Source organism: Carcharhinus amblyrhynchos, chromosome 8 (genome assembly GCF_965287045.1).
Source record: "Carcharhinus amblyrhynchos chromosome 8, sCarAmb.v2.hapA, whole genome shotgun sequence".
In the NCBI taxonomy this organism is placed as follows: Eukaryota; Metazoa; Chordata; class Chondrichthyes; order Carcharhiniformes; family Carcharhinidae; genus Carcharhinus; species Carcharhinus amblyrhynchos.
The window spans coordinates 24,950,194-24,974,671 of NC_137331.1; positions in this window are offsets into that span (position 1 = coordinate 24,950,194).

Consider the following 24,478-nt stretch of genomic DNA (forward strand, 5'->3'; position numbering starts at 1 on the left):
GTTGCCTGGATTGGGTAGCATGCCTTATGAGGATAGGATGAGGGAGCTCGGTCTTTTCTCCTTAGAGTGACGAAGGATGAGAAGTGACCAGATAGAAGTGTATAAGATGTTGAAAGGTATAGATCGATTCTCAGAGGCTTTTTCCCAGGGCTGGAATGGTTGCTACAAGAGGACACAGGTTTAAGGTGCTGGGGATTAGGTACAGAGGAGATATCAGGGGTAAGTTTTTCACTCAGAGGGTAGTGGGTGAGTGGAATCGGCTGCCGTTGGTTGTGGTGGAGGCAAATTCGTTAGGGTCTTTTAAGAGACTTCTGGATGAGTACATGGGACTTAATAGAATTGAGGGTTATAGGTAAGCCTAGTAGGTGGAGATATCATCGGTACAACTTGAAGGGCCTGTTTGTGCTGTCGTTTTTCTATGTTCTATGTTGTAATGCTACCATGTATCCTAAATAGCCACTCAGCCAGTATCCATTATGGATATGCTCCAAGAGCTTTGTAATAACATTGGGACATCTTGAAATCTAACATAGCTGCCACTCAAACAAACCACTATTCATTCTGTATAAGGGAAAAAAATACTGCAGACCCCTGGGAAATAAAAGTTAAATCCCTTAAGTAGTCATTAGTTGTAACGACAAACACATTTAATGAGAAACCACAAAGATGGACAATCCTTAGATAACCTCTTAAAATGGTGTACACGGTCACCTGCTGAGCTATGTCCTTTGAAACTCAGCCAAGATTTTATCATGCATTCAGCCATCAAAACCAGCCATTGGAGCTCCAGGCACTGAAGTCGATTGAAAATCAAAGAATAATGGCAAGATTTAGCCTGAGCTACACAAATGACCTCTCATTCAAAAAATTCTCGGAACAGATGGCTCTTTTTGGCAAAGTGACATTTTTTTTTCTATGTTGGAGCACTGCAGATATTTAAACTGCTTCAGAACATGACACCAACATTCATAAGCATTCTTTCCTACAGTGATGAATGCATATAACACTGTCCCCAATGGGAAAAGTTCTCCAAAGTTTCTCAAAACTTACAAAATGCTGGTCAATGTAACAGTTAACTTCCCTTCAATGGGACAGTGCCCAATGATTAATCACTGAAATAAAAATACATTTCACTTGTGAGAGAGAATCCAAAAATGATATTTGAATTCAATGTTTCTGACAGAATGTTCCTGACTCCTCAGCATGCTTCCCCAAGGGTCCTGAGCTTTTGTATCAAACAGGTTTTCCAAACGCTTCCAACACCTGTCCAACCCAACTGAGAAATATCAATTCTCCTTAGACTTATCAATGTCGATGGCAACATCAAAGGTCGATGTGTGAGGTCTCAAGTGAAACTTCATCCTGTCTATCAGAATTTGTATGAGATAAATTTCCCATCACATGGCCTCACTTCTGATGATTCCCACATCCATTGTCAACTTTTTTGGGTCACAAAAATCTTGTCAATGGAGTATTTTTGATAGTGAAAAGATGAGCTCTTCTCTTGGGTGGGTTCCAACCAACCCCGACCCCCCTGTAATCCTTGTGTATCCATACAATCTCCCGCAATTATGTAACACCAGAGTGGTGGGCCTGGGTACGTTGTGTTAGTGAGTTTCTGTGGCAAGCAGGAGAGTAATGATGACTTCTTAAGTGCCATTACAATATAGCCCTGGTGCAAACTAGTCTGACTCCTACCTGAGCTCCGTATGCATGCTGGCACCTGCGCCCACATCTGGGTAGTGTGTAAGAGACTACTAAACACCATGCAAGGCCTCGGGGTATGAGTGTCTTGATTTTCACAGTAGCAGTGCGCTGAGGGCCCTCCCCCACTGACATCAATGTGCAGGTCCCTCCAGTGAAGGTTGGGGTATATACATTCCTATTGAAGGCGAATCAGAGACATATTAGCCACAGCTGGAGGTACAATAACATTTATTGATATCGATAGAAGTACCATCAAAATAAGTGCTAATATAATTGAACAACTAGTGAAAGTGCAACTTTAAAGTGCTTAAATACTCTGTCAAACTGATGATCTCCTTTATCCATGCCATTTTAGTGTTGCCACAACTTCTTAACCTTATGTGGCCTACCACTATGTCTCAATGTCTCCCCAGGATGTACATCGGAGGTGAAGATGGCCAGCTGGCCCCATGCCCCATGGCCTGTGATGCCCTTGGCGATCGTCCTCTCGAGTGCCTGGACTTTGAGGGCCCTGGCTGGCTTCCAGGTGTCACGGGTATATCCACGCCACTCTTTTTTATCCTATTGCCCCTGCAATGCCCCGGTGTCAGGAAGGGGGAGTCAGAAGATATAGCCACAGCCACTGTCTCCTGACTGGAAGGCCCTGGCGTGGGCTCAAGCCATTTCTCCTCCGTCGGGGTTCCTACGGATCCGTGGGTCACTGGGACGGCAGTTCTTCTGCAGTGAGCTTCAGAAGTTCTGGCATTCCCTGTCCCTGCCAGTCCTGGAGGGCCACCTGCATTCTTGACATGGTGGGTGAGCCCTCAGCGACGACCCTCTGACTCAGGGGTCACCTGTCAGTGGCAGCAGCAAGTGTCCTCTGAGGCTGGGCCATGTTCTGCACCCCCTCATCCATGATCCTCTGTCAATTGGCCATGTTCTCAGTGCTATGTCTCGGTGCTGTTCCGCTGGATGTCTTGCAAGCTCTCGAGGCTCTCAGCCGTGGGCTGCAGAATCTTGAGAAGCCTATTGAATCCCTCAGCTGTGGCCCTCTGGAATTCCACTATGGCCTGCTGTGACTTGGCCATCATTTGGACCGTGCCATTTCTGGTCATGATTTCCAATGCAGACCCACCCTTGCAGTGTTGGCCTGGGAACCACGCAAGACAGGCAATAGCTGGTCTACCTGAAAGCTTTGGGACTCCTCCCAGCAACCTCACAGTCGGTCCAGTGTGGCCGTCAGCCCCTCCTGCATTCCTTGGCTCTGTTGATACATCCCCCAGCAGCTGAGGGAGAAGTGATCTCAGAGACCCAGCATGTAGCCTGGGGCAGCTGGGTTCTCACCTCCGAAGACCCCCGTGTGCCAGAGACCTCAGATATTCCTTCCTCCACCGGATGTGCATCAGCAGATGTGTCGTGAGCACCAGAGAGTGACCCAGATGCCTCGCCCTGAGCTTGACCCACTGATGTGAGAGTCTCTGGAATGATGAATTACGAGGTGGAAGCTGACGCAAAACTGGTGCAGTTGGAGGTCTCTTCATCTGCTTCCTCCGAGGAGTCTACCGAGCTGTTAGGGGCAGGAGTAGCAGTGGGGGCCGTGATGCCAGATGATCCAGGCATACCGGGGTCCCTTCCTGCAACACAGGACACAAGGTTAAGTGCAAGGGAGATACAGACATCTGGGTGCACGCAACTTACTTCAGATATTTCCAATGAGTGGAGGATTGCAAGCACTCACTTCTCTGCTCCATTCATGCTGTCGCTAAGAGTGTGGATCCCCGCCAGTCCCTGCTCCTCAAAGTGGGCGAGGACAAAGATCTCAGACACACCACCTCCTGTCTTTGTCCTCTCCCAGTGATTGTGGGCATTCTTCTCCTGTGGGGATAGAAGGAGCCAAGTAAAATTTGATGGCACAAGTCCTGGATTGTGTCAGGGAATGGCTCTAAGAGGGTGAGGATTTTGAGACTCTTGGTGAGAGGAGGCCCTGGCACTCATGCATCAAACCACTGCCTGCCGGGCTGCATTGCCACCCCTTCCCCTGGGACAGTGTCTTGCCGGGGGGATGTGGGTATCCTGCCTTGCCTCCAGTAACCTGGCCAGATCAGCATTGGAAAATCAGTCTTCCTGGAGGCCATTTCTTCCTGCACTGCCTGCCTGTTTGTCCATCCTTGGGGTTCATAGAATTATAGAATCATAGAGCCCTACAGTGCAGAAAGAGGCCCTTCGGCCCATCGAATATGCCCCGAACACAATCCCACCCAAGCCCTATCCCCATATCCCTACATATCATACCCACTAATCCCTCTTATCTATGCATCCCTGGACACTAGGGGGCAATTTCTTAGCATAGCCAATCAACCTAACCCTCATTTCTTTGGACTGTAGGAGGAAACCGGAGTACCCGGAGGAAACCCACGCTGACATGAGGAGAACGTGCAAACTCCACACGGACAGTGACCCGAGCCGGGAATCGAACCCAGGACCCTGGAACTGTGAAGCAGCAGTGCTAACCACTGTGCTACTGTGTCACCCAAACCTGTCTCCATAAAAACCCATGGGTTTTTATGGAGCTTTCACTTGTTAGGGCAGGTCAGCTGCAGAGCATTTGGGTGAGTCATGCATTTGTTGGAGCGTTGCAGCGAGTTTAATGCAGTTTGCCTCATTACCATGGAGAGGGAGCCAAGTCAGCACTTGCAGCTGTGCTGATGGAACAGGGCAGAAGGAGGAGGCTGAGGCAGGGGAAAGAGAGGGCCATGTCACTCAGCAATTGGGGTCAGGGGGATGATGGGGGAGGGCTACGTGCAAGAGGGTCCTTGGAGTGGTGGAGGGGGAGGGTGCATGAGGGCCAGTAATGTTTGTAGGGGGGGGGGTCCCCCATGTCTGTGGGGGAGGCCATATCTTGGGGGGGAGTTCTGTCAGGAGAGCTGCTGTTTTTTTCAGCTTTTTTCTCTGCATGCACAGTCTGTGGCTCTGACCTGAGCTACAGGCTAACTGGCGAGTTGAGCCCCACCCAATACCTCTAGTGGCCAGAAACGGTCTAGCCCATTCTTTTAATATCGAAGTCCATAAGAATGGGAGTGAAAACTTGCCCAAAAAACTGATCAGGGACTCCCGTTTTGATGCTAATGGGAAAAATCTCGTAAAATTCCATCTGTATTGTTCGCTGAAAAGAGACAGAGAAATGGGTCAAAAACATTACCTCCTGTCATCTCCAATGGTAATAATGTTGCCAAAGTGTGGTTGAAAGTCTTCTGCAAACATCATAGAAACTTCTACCCCTCAGACAAGCAAATACATGATAGCAATTCAATGTAAAGGACGCAATATCTAATTCATTACACGAATGGTTTATTTCTCGGTTTTAAACGTTTTTTGGAATAGGGTCATTAAGTGTAGTTCATGCAGTGAGTTATCAAACTAATGGGAACAATAAATAAATAAATAAAACATTAATTAATGACAGGACTGCTGCTTAATTTAAAAGCAAAGTCATTTGTAATTCTAATTGTCGCTGGGTCGAAAATCCCTGCACTATTTGTTAGGTTCCGTTTGAATTTTTCTGTGAAAATGGATTGGTGCTGGAAATCTTGTACAATATCTAATAGCTGAATTTACCCTTTGGGACACTCTTACTAATTCCATTCAAGTGAACCTCCTCACGTCATTACTTCAGCACACGTGTTGTCACAATTAAAATGATAACGTTAACAATTCCATGAAAAGGACAGAAACTCGAACTCCAATCGAATGCATGGAGTGTTTGTATGTGGATGGTGCAATAGCGGATAGAATCGTAGAAGCGTATGTTGCAGAAGAGGCCCTTTAGCCCATCGAGTCTGCACCGGCACCCAAGAAGCACCTGAACTCCCACCTAATCCTACTTACCAGCACTTAGCCCACAGCCTTGAATGTTATGACACGCCAAGTACTTTTTAAAGGATGTGAGACAACCCGCTTCTACCACCCTCCCAGGCAGTGCATTCCAGACCCTCACCATCCTCTGGGTAAAAAGGTTTTTCCTCGTATGCCCCCTCCACCTCCTGTCCCTCACCTTGAACTTATGTCCCCTCAACTAAGGGGAACTGCTGCTCTTTATCCACTCTGTCCATGCCCCTCATAATCTTGTACGTCATGATCAGGTCGCCTCTTAGTCTTCTCTGGTCCAACGAAAATAACCCAAGTTTATCCAACCTCTCTTCATAACTTAAATGTTCCATCCCAGGCAGCATCCTGGTGAATCTCCTCTGCATTCCCTCCAGTGTATTCACATCCTTCCGATAATATGGCAACCAGGACTGTGCACAATACTCTAGCTATGGATTCACCAAAATTCTATACAACTTCGATATGACTTCCCTGCTTTTGTAACCTATGCCTCAGTTGATAAAGACAAGCGCCCCAATATGCCTTTTTCACCATCTGACTAACATGCCCTTCTGCCTTCAGAGATCGATGGACAAACACAACAAGTTCCCTTTGTTCCACAGAACTTCTTAGTGTCATGTCATTCATTGAATACTTCTTTGTCAAATTACTCCTCGCACTTTTCAGGGCTAGATACCATCTGCCATTTATCTACTCATTTGACCATCTTGTCTATATCTTCTTTCAGCCCAAGCCATTCATCCTCATTGTGACTACCCAGCCAATCTTTGTGTCATCCTCAAACTTACTAATCCTACCCCCCACATGGTCATCATGGCATTTATATAAATGATGAATAATAGGGGGCCCAACATGGATCCCTGTGGTATGCCACCAGACACTGGTTTCCAGTCATTAAAGTAGCCTTCTCTTATCCCCTATCTCCTATAACTGATCCTACATTTTGAACACTGAGGGGATAGAGGGGATTAAACATATTAGCTCAGTATGCAGGGAGTCAGCCTTGGCTCTATGATGGCATTCACTTCAGAGATGGCTATGACTTTAGGTACCTCTCCAGGAAATCACTGAACAATGACTAGAGTTCCAGTCTCTTGATACAGGTTAGTGTATGGGTACTTGTAATCAATGACACTGAACTGGTCATCCTTCCTCTCCGCTACAAAGACTTAGTTCACTTAGCAGGGAGTGCAAGTCACTGACTTACACACGAAAAGGAACTTAAATATGGAAGAAGCCTAGTTTTAGTTTATCTATTGATGTCACAAGTAGGCTTACATTAACACTGCAATGAAGTTACTATGAAAATCCCCTAGTCACCATACTCTAGCACTGTTCGGCCACACTGAGGAAGAACTTAGCACAGCCAATGCATCCGACCAGCACGTCTTTTGGATTGTGGGAGGGAACTGGAGTACTTGGAGGAAACTCACACAAACACAGACTCTGCACAGACAGTGACCCAAGCTGGGAATCAAACCCAGGACCCTGGTGCATTGAGGCAGAGTGCTAACACTGTGCCACCAAGGTGTCAGCAATGTCTCAGAGCTAGCACTTTTGTTTCAATGCCAATGGTGAGATGCACTGCAGGAACTTACCAAAGCTCTTGATACAACATGTTCAAATCCTCAACCCCTACCGCCTAGAAAGGACAAGAGAACACCACCACCTAAGAGTACCCGTCTAAGTCATGCATCATCCTGTCTTGGAAATATATCACTGTTCCTTCACCGGCCTTGAACCAAAATCCTGGAACGCCCTCTCTAACAGGAGTGTGGGTGTGCCTGCATCACATGGACTACAACAGTTCAAGGAGGCAACACACCACCACCTTATCTGGGACTATTAGTCAACGAAACTCATCGTGCTTGAATGAATAAAGAAGAAAATGTCAGTTGGTTCTGGGCTCAAGCCTCAACACAGAGATTTAATTGCAAAATCTACATTGACATTCGAGGATGGGTACTGAGGAAGTCCTATATTGCTGAAGGTGTCATATGCCAGAAAAGGATTGAAACTAGGTTCTCAGGAACCATCAATGCTGAAGCGAAGATTGCCATTAATTTGGTTGTGATGTGTCATTTATTACATTTCAGAGGTTAGAGGATTGGTGGAACCAGAAATTGCATCATTTAATGATTCCAATGAAACAAATCAGAAGATCTTTTCTGCCAATTTTCAAAAAGCTAGATGGTCTTTATTTTTAAACTGTATTTTCTAGGCTATGTAATGAATCAGAATATGTCGCTGATTCTCTACAAAATGGGATAAATCGCACAATTACTGTGTTAAAGACCCCATCAACTCATTCATGTGATTCTTTGTAAAAGTAAACTTTGCTTTGAATTGATGGTGGTAGCGAAAACAAATAATTATTGATGAATGTTTCAAAGTAAAAGACAGTGCTGGTGCATTAATTTAGTACAGTTACAGGGTGGGCGTGATCGGTTTAAGAGCCAAGTTGAACATTGGCATGAGGAGTTTCAAAGTCAGTCAGAAAAGAGGCCAAAGCATCAGGTGCACTGGCCAATTATGTCCATCAGAGCAGTGAGTGAAATGGACAAAGACTGGGTGGCCCAGTGGCACAGTGGTTAGCACTGCTGTCTCTCAGCGCCAGAGATCCGGGTTCAATTCCCAGCTGTTTGTGTGGCGTGTGCACATTCTCCCCATGTCTGCGTGGGTTTCTTTCAAGTGCTCTGGTTTCCTCCCATAGTCCAAAGAAATGCTGGTTAGGTAGATTGGCCATGCCAACTTGTCCCTTCGTGTCAGGGGGGCTACCTGGAGTAAATACATGGGATTATGGCTATAAGGCCTGGGTGAGATTGTGGTCAGTACAGAATTGATGGGCCAAATGACCTCCTTCCGCACTATAGGATTCTACGATTCTAAAGTGTGAGGGATCATTTGGGCAAGTGTTCAGAATTTGGTGCATTCATATCAAAGATTGCCATAACAGGTTATTGCTCTGCCCTGGATGATAATTGATACAAGGGACTGAGTTTTTGTGTCCCATTAAAATCAGGAATTGAAATTGACAAAACTTATGCTACATGCGTGTAAATTTCAGTCTTTTTGCTAAACAAAACTCAGATAAAATTCCCACAGGTAGGAAGTAGAAGTAGGGTAAGCTTGGGTTGCAACACCAAATTCACAACAGTTGAGGTCGGAGTCACCATTGACAAGCTTAGGCAATGGATTGATCATAGGCCTATGTCATAAAGCCATGTTTCATATCAATTTTTTTTTAAAATCCAGGGAACTGAAGTCTCTTAAGTGACTTTAAAAAAATCAGCTCTTAAGATGGCCAAATATTTACATAACAACCTCAAAATTTACATAGATATCAGAATGGATTTGGGCTGTCTAGATATGACTCAGCAGGGAAAATAAACTATATGGGTGTGAATTAACCCTAACGACTCAAAGACATTCAGACGTGGCAGTTATATGAGGACAAAGCCATTAAACTCATTAATTCAGACAATGGACAAAGAGGACTGCAGCAACCATTTTAATCTAATCATTTTAATAAATGGACCTCGAATCAGCTTATTATGTTTGGTAACTGGTTTGATAGAGCGGTGGGTGGCACAGTGAATCATTAAATCATTACAGTGCAGAAGGAGGCCATTCAGACCATCAAGTCTTCATCGACCACAGAGGTTAGCACTGCTGACTCACAGTGCCAGGGACCCGGGTTCAATTCCAGTCTCGGGTCACTGTCTATGTGAAATTTGCATGTTCTCCCCATGTCTGCGCCGTTTCCTTCGGGTGCTCTGATTTCCTCCCACAGTCCAAAGATGTGTGGATTAGGTTGAATGGCCATGCTAAGTTGACCCTAGTGTCAGGGGGATTAGCAGGATAAATATGCAGTGTATTGAGAATAGTGCCCCCCACTCCTGGGCACCGGCATTGTGGCCAGAGAAGACTCAATGGGCCAAGTGACCCCCTTCTGCGCTGTAGGGATTCTGTGATAATTCTATGATTCAACTGGCTAGTTGTGAAAGAAGGCTATGTGACATTGTTTTCATTTGTGTAAAAAGACATTGTTTTCCAAGGTCAGAGTGCAGAGACACCAAGGAGTGGGATTTTCCACCCCCCCGCTCCATGTTTTCCAGCGGCAGAAGTAGATCACCATGGGCTGCCAGCAGGATCTTCCAGTCCCACCGATATCTATGGCATTATGTATAGCTCAGCAATCCAACACCAGGGTCCCCCATTCCACTACAGTTGTAGAGGGTGTTAGTGAGGCCACACATGGAGTATTGTGTGCAGTCTTTATCTGAGGAAGGATGCCCTTGCTCTAGATCAATACAGCAAAGGTTTACCAGACTAACTCCTGGAATGGCAGGTCAGTCACATCAGGAGAGACTAAGTTGGTTGGGATTCTATTCACGGGAGTTTAGAAGAGTGAGAGGGGTACTCATGGAAACTTATAAAATTCTAACGGGATTGGACAGGGTAGATTCAGAAGAAATGTTCCCGATGGTGAGGGAGTCCAGAATTGGAGGGGGGAGGGGATCATAGTTTAACGATAAGAGATAAACATTTTAGAATTGAGGTGAGGATAAATTTCTTCACCCAGCGAGTGCTAAATGTATGGAATTCACCACCACAGAAAGTAATTGAGGCCAAAACGTTGTCTGATTTCAAGAATAATTTAGGTATAGGTCCTGGGACTAAAGAAATCAAGGAATATGAAAGAAGGGGGGATCAGGATATTGAATTTGATGATTGTAATGAATGGTGGAGCAGGCTCAAAGCGCTGAATGGCCTACTTTTGCTTCTCGTTTCTATGGGTCCCATTTTGAATCTAAGTGCTGGGCAGATTTGAATCTGGGAGTGTTTCAGATCCGACTTTTAGACACGTTCTCAGGTGCCCCCCCACACACACTCTGCCTGAAAAAAGATCAGCGATTCTGAATCGCGCTGTATAAGCCTGCGGGTGGGGTTTGTCGCACCCGAAACGCTGCAGCTCCGATTGACATCTCCAACAGCGCGTGTGCAGAAAAAAATAGAATGCTGCTCCCTTGCCACATTGCACCCAGGCCGGATAATGCCTTCCCCCGGTCCCCACAGACATTGCCCCAACCCCCCAGTTGAAAAGCCTGGGGCAGGGAATCCTCGCCATGGGTGGCAGGCTCCAAGCGATGGCCAAATCACAGCAGGCCACAGCGGAGAGATCGAGCTGGCTTCTCGAGATTCTGCAGCCCATGACTGAGAGGCTTGCCGGAGACCCAGTAGGATAGCACTGAGACACAGCGGCTATGGGAGCAGCCCTTGGGAACGTCGACATCACCCTTCAACCTGCCAAAAAACACAGAGTACCCAGGCCCACCACTCTGGTGTGACAGTGTGGCAGGATATAGAAGGGATCTGGGGGAGGTGGGTGGATGGAACCCACAGATACAAACCCCAATGAGTGAACCGCCTGGTGATCAGGGCCTTCCTTGCTGCCCTCATATGCCTTATTTGAGCTGCTAGCCCTCGAGCGCCTGGTTGGTGTTCCTCGGTGTGCTCCAACTCTTCCTCCTCTTCGTCCTCCTCCTCTTTCTCCTTCTCCTGCTGGTCATCCTCCCCAGTGATGCCAGGCTGGTCAGCCTCCACATCCTTCTCTTCCACGAGGTTACCTCTCTATAGAGCCAAATTGTGCAAGGCACAACACATGAGCAAATGCGGGAAGAGATCACTGGGCTGTATTGGAGGGTCCCGCCAGAGCGGTCCAGGCACCAGAATCACATTTTGAGGACCCCAATGCAATTCTCTACTATTACATGGGTGGCTACATGGGCCTCATTATCGTGGGTCTCCGCCTCAGACACGACCTCCGCACAGGTATCATCATCCATGTCTGAAGCGGGTGACCCATATCATCCATGAACCAGCCCAGCAGCCTGGACTCCTCCTCAAATGCCTCTGGGATGTCCGAGCTCCTGACAATGAAGCTGTCATGCATGCTCCCTGGGTGTCTGGTGCAGACAAGCATGATGGTCATGTTATGGTCGCGCACTAGCTGAACATTCAGGGAGTGGAACCTCTTCCTATTTACAAACCTTTGTGGATTCTGTAAGGGGGCCTTGAGGGTGATGTGTGTGCAGTCGATGGCCCCCTGAATGTTAGACATCCCCGCAATGGCTGTGAACCCTGCAGCCCGGGCTTCCTGGTGGGCCTGATCCAGGTTGAAGTTGATGAACTAGCCAGCCCGGGCATACAGGACTTCAGTGACCTGCCTCTCTCAGGTGTGCTCGGTAGATTGGGAGACGCCGCTGACAGCTCTGCCCGGGGCCTGGAAAGAATCAGTCGCATAGAAGTTTAGAGCGGCCATCAATTTGACAGCTACCGAGAGTGGGTGCTTCCCCTACCTCTCGTGCCAGGTGCTGCAACAGGTTGCACAGGTGTTGCACTGTCTCCTTTCAGAGTTGGAGACATTGACGGCACACAGTGTCCAACATCTGCTCAAAGGACACTCATGCACAGAACTGCTGGGGTTTCTGCTCCCTCCTTCTCCTGTGCCCCCTACCCCTCTGAGTGAATGGTGGTCACCTCCTGCCTCTGGTAGTCATCTCCCTCTACTCCTGCAAGTGGTAAGGCCCAGGCCTGCAGTGCCCACAATTCTTCCTCCAGCTCCTCCTCCTCAACCCCAGCAGCAACCAAAAGAACAAAAAGATCGATCGATTGCATAGAAAATGCCATGTTGTCAGTCTGAAGGTCGGGGGAGGGAAGATGGAGAGGAACACGTGGAGGTTATGGGACACTGCTTGCCCCCAGCACATCCACAATCACACTTCCCCCCACAATTCTCCCAGCAACATGCTCCCCACAATCGCAGCCCCCCCCAATTCCCCAGCCACATTCTCCCCACAATTCTCCCAGCCACATGCTCCCCACAATCACAGCCGCCCCCCCCCACCCAATTCCCCCAGCTACATGCTCCTCACAATCACAGCTTCTTGCAAAGTTGAGAGGCTGCAGCAGTGCTATTTGCAAGGGCTTTATGCATATCCTTCAGCTGGAAGTGAGCTGAGTGCACTAGGACCCAGCAGCACCACAAGACCCAAGGTCAGTGCTGAGACCCGGGCGTAAGCTGCAAATTGGATATTGGAGACCCTGCTGAGCAACAGCAGCAACTACCGCCAGCCCCCCCCCCCCCCCCCCCCCCCCCCCGCCACAACCCCCCCACACTCACAGAGCCCCCACCGACCCGAGAAAGAAAATGTCCACAACAAAAGGATACCCGTGAGCCACAGAGAACCATTGGACACTATACAGTTACCTCCTCACTAACCCTCACTGATGGAGCACCTGAATTGGACTTTTATAGAGCATGTCTGATTTGCATTGATTCCCGATTGGCGAATGCACTGGTAAAGGAGGAAGTGCTGGTAAAGTTAGGTATCGAACCAATTAATTCAATTTAAATGCATTCTGTTTTGGGCACAGTCTTATTCATGGCCATTTTCAGCAATTGGTAAAGGGGGAACCAGCACAGAGACAAGTACGGATCACGCTACTTGCCTCACGCCCGACTTTAACTTGATGGTAAAATCGGGCCCAGTGCTTCTATGTGGGGAGTTCGTCACCTTCAGCGGGATAGGAAGATCCCGCCAGGAAGGGCCAGAAATTTCCACCCCAAGAATGGGTAACAGCAAGAAGAATTCTTGTGGCCCTTTTGCTATCTGTTTCCAACCGTTCTGCAAGTACATGATTCACCTGACTTGTCAAATACTGCGGGCAACAGACTTCAGGGGAAAAGACAGAGATCATCTGTCGGCATTTTAAATTGTTTCAATGCAGAATCCAGGAAGGTGACAAAACTTAGTCTGAAATCATTCATGTCATCAGTCTGCAAGATCTGTATATCATCCACTTTCTTTTAGAAATCATAAATAATTCAGTCTCTCCTCCACCTTACTTGTGAACCTCTAGAATCAAAGTGAGAATTGGAGCAATTTATTATTTTTATCTATTGGGTGTTAAGGACAGTAAACATTTATTTTCCTTTGTTTTTAGAACATGTAAGCAAACCTGTCTGTGTATGTATTTTATAATCAAAGCACTCATACAGTTAAACAGTGATTGGTGGTGTACTGGGGGTTCCAATGAGTGCAATAATACCAGGGATGGAAAGAAAAGGGAGCCATTCTACTATTTCTTTCCTGGCCATAACGCCTAGAAAGTTAGGGTAACAATTACGTAGGTCAGCATTGTCTCAGTCTAAGATGCAATAGAGTACTTTTGCCAAAGGAAATAAAGTGCTATTATGCTTTCAAAACTGGAGAAATAAAACGTCTGGGAATCCTCCTGTCATAATGTCTGGATTGCTTTAACTTAGAAATGAAACTTAACCGTATGCCTCTGGAGAACAACCATTTTGCTGTAGGTGAGAGAAAAAAAAACTGTTGCTTCAGTTTCAAAAGGATCCAGCATTTGGAGCTATAATGTTTTGTTTACATAGCAGGGGCCATTATGAATGCTTGGCTGAGTTTCCATTCAAATAGCAGGGAACACAATTGCAGTGACGGGATTATGCTTTTGGAGGCTCCAAGCTCTGTCTCTGTGTTGGAGCACCCCACGACATTACACACCCCTCCCCACTAGTGACATGATGTTGCACCCCTGGTGGTGTCAAGGTTTGATGCCAAGCGCCACCCAAAATGACATCAAGCCCCACCAAACAATTACATTATTGCCCTCCTCCCCAGGTCCATCTCATACGTTTTAGTCAGGGTGATTTTACTGAAATGCAGCAGCAGATTATATAGCATACTAACACATTGGTTAGCACTGCTGCCTCACAGTGGGAGGGACCCAGGTTCGATTCCCAACTTGGGCCACTGCCTACGCAAGTTCTCCCCATGTCTGCGTGGGTTTCCTCTGGGTGCTCCAGTTTCCTCCCACAGTCTGAAGGGATGTGCTGATTAGCTGCATTGGCCATGCTTAGTTCTTCCTCAGTGTACCCAAACAGGCACCGGACTGTGGCAACCAGGGGATTTTCATAGTAACTTCATTGTATTATTAACGTAAACTCACTCAAGACACTAATAAATAAACTTTAAGAATTCGCCCTAGGTTCTGTGCGTTAAAAAGTTCGTCTTCCTTGAGCCACAATATTGATAGCTTTTCAAATGCTCTTTAAGAAGCTCATTGAGGTATTCAAGGCAGGCTAAAAATTGCTTCTTCGACTTGATTCTGATGGCACATCATGCCCTTTTAAAGGAAGTCCCAAGTAGGACAGCACTTTGACTGTAGCAACAACACATCTTAGCACTTTCCTCCAGTAAGAACTTTTCTTTCAAACTGAGCCAATAACGCAGAGTCAATTTTTCCAGAATATTTACAACTTTGACCAAGCACACACATAGCTTTAATGTGACTTTTAGAAACTGAGCAATCAGCAAGATCTCTTCCAACATTTCTCCGGTTAGAGAACCCATTGGTGAATGAGTGTTTCCTTTACTAGGGTCAGGGAGTCATTTGCAAACAGGCAAATGTTTGCAAATGCAAAGGCCTGCCTTAGAGGTTTCTGAAAAAAATTAACCAATCTTTCCATGCTTTCTTGCCATTGCTTTTCACCCTGAGGAAATAGGACTTATGAAGTCTTCTAAGCCGCTTTTGACCTCCACCAGCAAACTCTTATCTAAATGTTTTCATATTCCCAATGTTCATCTTTCTCTACACCTGAGCTCTGACTGTAACACTATATTCTGCACCCTCTCCATTCCTTCTCCCCTATGATCTCTATAAATGGTATATTTTGTCTGTAAAGCACAAAGAACAATACTTTCCACCGTACCCCAATACATGCGACAATAATAAATCAAATTGAAAAATTTGCTAAAAATATTTAGCTGCGTAAATACATGGACATCACAAAAAACTGATTGGAAGGATTTTGACAGTGAGGTGAGTTAGAGAGATAAGAGGTGTACTGGGAAAAAAACAGCTTCATCTGAGTTTTCATGACCCACACATCAAGGCAATGTGTGCTGTAACTAAATATATGTTAAGCAGAAAAAATAATTATAGCTGTTGTCGGTTGTTACTGAAGTGGAGTATAGCTTCAATAACCCCTGCATAAACAAAGTTGATAATCTCATAGGTATAATACATTAGGCTGCAGGATGTTCTCTGCCAGCACAGTGTGAAGCAAACAACACTATTAAAATAGTGAAGAAAGATGGATGAATGAGCAATAATTTCTGGGGCTATAATGACCCTCCTTCTGCTTCATGCTTTACTGTTCATGCTTGGCTAAAATTGGAAACTCTTTGAAGGATTGCAGCCAAATTGATGCATTTTATCACTGGAGCTGTGTTCATTTTTCTTTTTTTTTTGTTGAACATTCTCTTATTCTTTATATTAAACGTAGACCCTATTTCAGTTCGGAGAGCAGAATGCACTAGCGTGTCTTTGAGACAGGATTTTCCTAAGCCATTCGACAAGTAGAATACTGCAGATGCTAGAAATACAAAACAAAAACTGAGGGAGTTGGGAAATACTCAGCAGGTCAGGCAGTATCTAAGGTGAGCTGAGTGTTTCCAGCATTTTCTATTCATATTTCAGATTTTCCATAAGCCATTTGGTGTTGTTCAGGGAAATGTTTTTGCTAATTGCATACCGCATTATGTATAATGTTTTGGATCAATGTTTCTTTCTCCAAGATACTCAGGACGACTACAGTGGCACAGTGGTTAGCACTGCTGCCTCATAGCGCCAGGGATCAGTGTTCGATTTCGGGCTTGGGTCACTCTCCATGTGGGGTTTGCATGTTCTCCCCTGGGTTTCCTCTGGGTGCCCTGGATCCCCCCACCCCCCCTGCCACAGACCTAAAGACATGCTGGTTGCATTGACGCATTAGGCGCATTAGCCATGCTAAATTGCCCCTTAGTGTACCCGAACAAGCGCTAAGGGATTTTCACAGTAAGTTCACTTAATATAAGCCTACTGTGACGCTAATAAACTTTAAACTTTCTGTTCTTTGAAAAAGTGCCACTGCCCACAGCAAGCAAAAGTATTCACAAATCACACAATAGGGAACGGCCAACCTCAGTAAAAAGCAACCTCAGCACTCATCCACATTTCTGGAGTTGTTCAAAATGAATCCCTTAACCACAGCACAATTAAACATTCTCTTAAACTCCATTTTAATGATGTCAAAAGGGGCTCATTGCTATGGCTTTGTGCTTGTGCGTAGCTGAGTCTGATAAGTAGACATGAAAGCTCAGCTACATAGATGACATATCCCAATAGTTTAGGTTATCAGAAAGATGCCTGCCCCAAGTTAAATGCCACGGACGCAAATCTCATTTAAGCAGGACTCGAGTGATCGACTGCCATATTGGTGCGAGAATGCTATGATGTTTACCTGCTACCGATGAAGTTCGCCCCACTCTGGGTGTATACACTGGATTATCTCGAGGGAGCATTGTCCTGCCACCACACAACCCCACCATCTGATGTGATGGCAGGATGCCTATTTGGAGCACGCAAGCCCAGACACAAATTTGCACATCACTCACCAGAGACTGAGCGTGGTGAGCCCTGCCAGACCATGATTCACAGGGCCATACTTCCAAACTGCAGGTCAATTTGAAGACTGTCTACTTATTGAAAAGTCCCTGGCAGCATATTGCAATGTCTTGGGTGTTGTGGTGAGTGCTGGGATTTGCTAGAGTTTATGTAATGTGCTGCCACCTTAGTGCCAAACTCAAGAGTGGCTGGAAAGTGTCTGGCAGGCCAGGTATTGCATCCAGTATCTCAGTGGGTACGCTCAGCAACATTCTCTTGTATTCAGTCCCAAAGAGGTCCTCATCAGCAGAACTTGTCTTTGACCTCATCGTCCAGCGAGCTGCCAAACCCACCATCATTTCCCCTTGGCTTGACTGCAGCTGGATCTTGCCAGGATGACTGATTCCAAGTCTATAGTATCAAACTTGGAATTATAGAATCACAGTGCAGAAGGAGGCCATTTAGTCCATAGAGCCTGCGCCGCCAACAATTCCAGCCAGGCCCTATCCTCGTAGCCTCACATATTTGTCCTGCTAATACCCCTAACACTAATGGTCAATTTAGTATGGCCAATCAACTTAACTACTCATCTTTGGACTGTGAGAGGAAATTGCAGTACCCGGAGGAAATCGACGCAGACACGGGGAGAACAGACCCAAGGCCAGAATTGAACTTGGGTCCCTGGAACTGTGAGGCAGCAGTGCTAACCACTGTGTCTCTGTGCCACCCTAGTAATCTGTAAGGTACATGAGCTAGTGACTACAAGTATCAGATCAAGTGAAAGCCTCACCATGAATGTTGCTGCTCTCTTCCTCCTTGGACTGTTGTGACTGGGCAGGCAGCAGTCCTTTGGTACAAAAACAGGCATTATGGAAAAACCCAGCAGGTCTGGCAGCATCTTTGGAGAGCAATCTAGACTTAACCTTTCAAATCGAATAAAATCTAATATTTTTCAGATCATTTGCTCAGCCCTACACCCCACTCTAGGGGTATACAACATTCTGTAATCCTACGCAGAGCACAATATCAGTGGGGAGTGCTATTAATTTCCCAAGCTGAAGGGCTACAACCGGCAGTAACTCACTGCCAGAAACTAGCTACCATGTTGTGTGGATCACCACAATTCTATTCTAGAATATGAAGAGCCAACAACCTCCTGTGAACTTGAGCTGAGGTGGTATTTGAATACATGTAGACAGAGGGGAACAGTAATGTAGTTTACGTACATTGACAATGACCTGAATCTTCCATTCAGCATCAGGACCCCTATTCCTGAGCCTGTTTAGACAAAAAAAATTACACACTTACATTCCGCCAATTTTTCAGGACAGGATTGAGTTAGGGGGCAAACGGTAACAAATAATGGGCATGTAATAAAATTGACAAGATGTGACATGTGGTTGTCCCTCAGTTTCTTATGCCTAAATTAGGTGGCAGAACGAATAGTGTAGTGTAAGTGGGAATAAAAAGTTGCAAAGGGACATTTATAGCTTAAATTTGAGGCAAAAAACTGAAATGTGAAGTTCAGTGCAGGGGAGTGAGGTCCTTCACTTTTGACTTGAGAAATTAGACCAGAAGTCTAAATGGTGAGAAGCTAAGAGAGAGCTTTTTAAGGGTTCGAGTGCTAACAGCTAGTGAGCAGATACAAAAGAATCTTTTAAAAAACTAATGGAATGTTGGCCGTTCTCTCTCAAATGTGTTGAATTATAAAAGGCTGAAAGTTATATTAGAATTGCATAAAGCTCTAGTTGGCCCTCGTTAGTACATGGCATTTCGGAAAATAATATATTGGACAGGAAGTTCACTACCAATATGGCTCGCGCAGTATTCTTGACAGTTGAAGATTCAAAACCAAATTCTGCAACGTCCAAATGTGGAAATAGTAACTTCAATAGATTTTCCTGCCTCCATTCCATGCTAGTATTGGACAGAGGCCACAGAATATTCAAAAAGGGTACATGGAAAGGGGGATAAAAGGAGCAACCTGGAGCCTCAGTTCTCTCTGTTTTTTGCACCTTCTTCAGTGGTGTCTCCAGTGAACACCTTCGACTGGCAGCTGAGCAGCACAGTATCTCCAGATCCTTGTACCTCATGACGAGCACCATCAGACTGACCAGACACAGAAGATCATTCCGGTGAGACGACCTGAAAACCCAAACCTGGTTTTAACAAGAAGGGAAGCCCAAAATCGATGACTGCAGGTCCTGAAACATCAGCTAACCGTCAAAGACCAAAATGCAGCCTGCCCCAGCCTTAATGAATAACATTATCAGTCTTACCAGGCAAACAGTTCAAATACAGTGAGAGGGAAGTCCGGATTAGGTTTAGCGAATCATCAGAAGCATGCGTCATATGTAAATAGCTGATGTAGATTTGAGACTGTTTACTTAGAGATTTAAGACTCTTTCTGAATAGTCCTGTGAAGGGATTGATTGAGTGTTAATTAAAGTACAATAGTGGAGTCTGACAAATATTGCTTGTCCTTGATAAAGTGTTCAATAAAGTTGTGTTGGATCTTCACCTGATTCTTGTCCTCTTTGTCTACACCACTGTGCAATGCACCTGAGTTAAAAAGAGTTAAGACAAACTGATCAGGGTCAGTCAGGGTACATTTACCCACCTTTCACTTTGCAACAGCTTCTTATTCCTCTTCCACATTACAAAATGAAGCCTGAATGGTTCAAATTGTTGGTCACACAAAATGATACTTAAATCCCTTTTTGTATAAAGTCAAACAAAAGATGCCACTTTTTTTCATGTTGTAGTTCTTTCTTTCAAGAAAGAGAAAAGATGTACTAAGTTGTGAATAAGTTTTGAGACACATTTGTGAAAATAAATTCAAAAGTCTGACTTTTCACCTAAATTTCTCATATCCCTTTCTTCTTTCTATACACTATAATCATGGATAAAGACTATCTTTACATCACAGCCATAAAATTAAGGCTTACTACTCACAGTGAGCTCCTGTGTTTGATTCAGAAAGGCTCTTTATGCTTGGAACTGTAGGATTACATCAACTGATGTTTGAGTAACGGTTAGTGCATGTGTGTATGTAAGTAAGGACTACATACAATGCAATTTATGGAAATGTTGACATGTCTAAAATTTTAGTGACAGACAACATGGCATTAAGGATGCAGCACATCAGCCATCAGCCTCTCAGATAGCCATCAGCACAGAGCTGGTTCGTCCACATCAGCAGCTGTTAAACTATTTCCTAGTATAATATAATATTCATGAGTTCCCTGCGTTAAATTATTGAAGGCAAGTTAGATTTGAAATAGTGGGGTGCCTGATCACTCAGTGTAACATTGCTGCTTATTCATTGTTTCCATGATCAGTTGGTTAGTAACTTGGCAATTCTGAAATTTTAAATAGTTCAATCGAAGACGATAGTGGGCAATTCTGCACTCGCAGTTGGGGAAGACATGTCTGTAAAAAAGTGTCATCAGCGAGTGTGACCTGTGCCGCTGTGATTCTGCTTTACCCAGTATTGCAATTACACATTTGAATTGCTGAATTCCACACTCTGCCCTATTTCCCACTGCTTTGAATATCTCTATCTTTGGCTCATTATAGAAAACAATCTATGTTTTAGTCAAATTCTGCTTGGAAACATCTTCATAGTGACAATAGACAATGTATTTGTGCCATTTAAGCTATGTTTCATTGAGGCCCATTATACTGCTCCCTTCAACTTCTCCTCCATTAGTGTCTTACCACTCAACTATCTCTCTTAGCCTTCATGCTTGCTGACACAATGACCATACGTGACACTCTCCTTAGACATTTTCTTACATACTTGTCTACATTCTTGTCAATCCTCAAAATGGTCCAAGCATCTTACAGTTAGGAATGTGCCCACTCTGCAAAATATCTAACTATGTATAAGTCAGGAGTGTAAAGAGAAATCCCTTTTGTTTAGAATTGGATATTGGTTTGGATCTTGTATAAATAGTAGCCGTGAAACAATCAAGATTGGTTGTCATTACTGCTGTGAAACTGAAAGCACAATACGATTCAACACAGAAGTTCAGATGATACTATCAATGACTTTATTCTTTGTGGTTGGGCAAGTTGTTGATGAGCCCCAAGCTGGAATTAACCACAGAAATGACTGAACTGATGAAACCTGTACCCTTACAGCACTAGTCTAAGAAAAATTCTTGAGACAGCTACATCTTGTTGAATGACATGTATTGAGGTTTATAATGTCCTAAGTAACCGTTGAGCAACCTCTCTATTCCTTAAAATCTAATTTCACGGTGGGGGGGGGTGTTTCTCGGGGCCCACTAGCTCCGACCGTGAATCACAATGGCCCAGAGATTTGGAGTCAGTGGGAAAGTGAGATTTGCACTGGGCACCAAACCCATTATGACCCTCCTAGGCCGTACAGTTGGCTTCGGTCAGATTGATCGGGTGGGAACCTAATGCAAATTCAAAACCACAAATTTAGATACAATTAGCAGGCTTGCAGCCCGAGTCAATTAATTTCTACTATTCACCCATTTCCCCAGTGGCTTTTGCACAGGTTCTCAGAAGCGAGGACCTGGCGTGTTAGACTCCAAGGGTCGAGGAAAAACCACCAACCCCTCAACAATGAGAGGCATCCTCCCACCCTGCCCACACACACACACACACACACACACACACACACACACACACACACACACACACAATCAACAGGCCCGCTTCCCCCTCCCTCAGACCTCAGAACCCCACTCAGGCCTGTCTCCAAGCATGGAAATCCAGGTCTCCATTTCAAAATGGTCACAGGACAACAGGGCTAGCCAGCTGTTAGTCCGCAATGAATAAATTAGCATCTATCAGCTGGGAGAATCCCATCTGATAAATGCAACTAATGCCAGCAGGGATCACTTTTTTCCCACTGGCATGGGCATTTAGTCCCAATTCCGGAGAATTTGTGGCCCATATTTGTTCAGTGTCAAATTCCTCTATCATGATGAAATAATTCATATACTTTACCTAACTCTTATTTAACAAGGTGTGTTCATAATATTTCCATTCCCAACCTAATTTCTCATTGATATGCAAATTAGTTATTTTGCTGTCTAAAAAACAATGTTTAAAAATATGAATAATTAGGACATTTTATTTCCTGATTTGCTGTCTGTGAGAATACCCTGACATAATCAATTACCCTGCTTGATGATATCATCATTGTTGGATGCCTGGAAACTCTCTTGACTTAGCATCAGATTTAAACTAATGTCAAGAAAGGGAAAATTCATACCACCAAGATCACAAGATCTTTGTGGACAGCTTTCTTCAAGTGAGGCTCACCACATTGCCACTGCCCACTAAAATCTGGGTGGGCTGAGGTGGACTGCTGATATATCCTAGCCTTGCCACCTTTCTGTCTCTGCCAGAATTAAGTTGTGGGTGGGAAGCTTCATGGCTGATTTTTCAATCCCACTGCCAACTGAGGCCCTTAATTGGCACTGGTATTAAATCACATGCAAGTGGGTCTGTCAGTGTGTGGCAGGCAGGGCAGCTAAAACTGTGTGGCCGGTTTGTTACCTCCAGAGTGACTGAGGTCCCTTGATTAAAAGCACTCACTGAGATACTGAACATTGGAGATGGCGGTGACTCACTGAATGTCTTCTTACTGAGTCCCCTGAACACCTCTCGCTGCAGCCCTCACCCCACGAAGCACATCCCACCCGTATTACTTGTCTGTGGCCTGGATCATTTTGTGATCCTGGGATTCCTGTGTGTGTTTTCCAGCAACAGCCTTGGCCTCCCCTGTGGCACTGTTGAGTGCAAGAGCTCTTGGCTTCGATCTCTCGGCAAATAAGTCTTCAACCCCTGGGCTCTTGGTTCCAGGAGAAGGCCTGCCACTGGCCTCGCCGCCACCTGATTGGCTTGTAGTTAAATATACCTTCTCAAAAAGAGGTAGTGGTGGTCTCTCACCAGCTCTCCAACCAACACATGAGACTGCTGACATCTTGACAAGATTCTGCCCATTTTGTCCCTTGTATGCGTCTACGCATGTGTTTCCTCAACCTTTCCAAAGACTGAGAAAATATTTTGTAATTGACAAAGCAAAATATCTTTTGCTAATGATAACAACTTTAACATCAAAAAAGATAGATGTGATTGGATTGGGCCATGCAGTCAAGCTCTGTTGATTTGGTTGTTGGGATGATTGGGATTAAGCACTAAAATATATGAAACGCGTGTCTCACGTGTTTGCAAGTGCATTCATACTTTTAATAGCTGAAATAAAATAATTGAGCATCTACAGAAAAGGATGGGACAGAAGTTAGCCCTTGCTGTGGGCATTTTGTGTTTTTAGGATGCCTGAGAGGACCATAGCAGTATTCGTTAGGCACCTCGGAAGACACAAAAACAGCTTTTGGACCCCTAATGTATGTTAATAAGGGAATAAATGCCAGTTTTATGACTTTTATGACAGGCATAGTAGTAACATTCATGCCACACAAATGCCAGACATTGGCTAGCTCCCACAAGATGGGTTAACCTATCGCCATTGACATTCAATGGCATTACCTTTGCTGAATCCTCCACTCTCAACAGCTTGGTGGTTACTATTGACCAGAAATTGAACTGGGTCAGCCATATAAATACTACAGCTAAAACAGCAGGTCAGAGACTTAGAATGCTGGGAAGAACAACTCACCTGCTGATTCCCCAAAACATGTCCACCTTCTACAAGGATAAGTAAGGAGTGTGGTAGAATGCTCTTCACTTTTTTTGGATGAGTGCAGTTCCAACAACACTCCAGAATCTCAACACCATCCAGAACAAAGCATCCAACTTGATTGGCACCCATCTCTCACCATCAATGTCCACCCCCTCCACCATCGATGAACAGTGGCAGCAGTATGTAACATCTACAAGTTGTGTTGCAGGAACTCAGCAAGACTCTTTCAACAGCAGCTTCAAAACACACAACCTCTACCATCTAAAAGGACAAGGGTGACAGATACTCGGGAACACCGCTGTCTGCAAGTTCCCCCCCAAGCCACACTCTATCCTGACTTGGAAATAAACCCCAATGAGAGTTCTGAGAGATTGTGACACGATAAGCACATACAGAATTAAGACACTAATGGAAAGCAAGCAAGATCTTTCGAAATTAATTTTATTCTTTATTGACTACATTCATCAGAAAGATATTGGGGGGGGTGTGTCTTTCGGGTATCAGAAAGATATTGGGTTCAATCAAAACCACGAAAGCTGTGGACTTGAGGAAAGAAAGTTAAAGTAAAGCAATTCCAAGAAATATTTTATGTGTTCAGACTGAGCTAAAATGAATTCAGTGTAGCTGAGGTGCAATAGATATTCAGTGTTTTATTCGTTTGATACAGTTAAATTTTCATATTCAACTGAACTTAAATGAAAAGGAATTCAT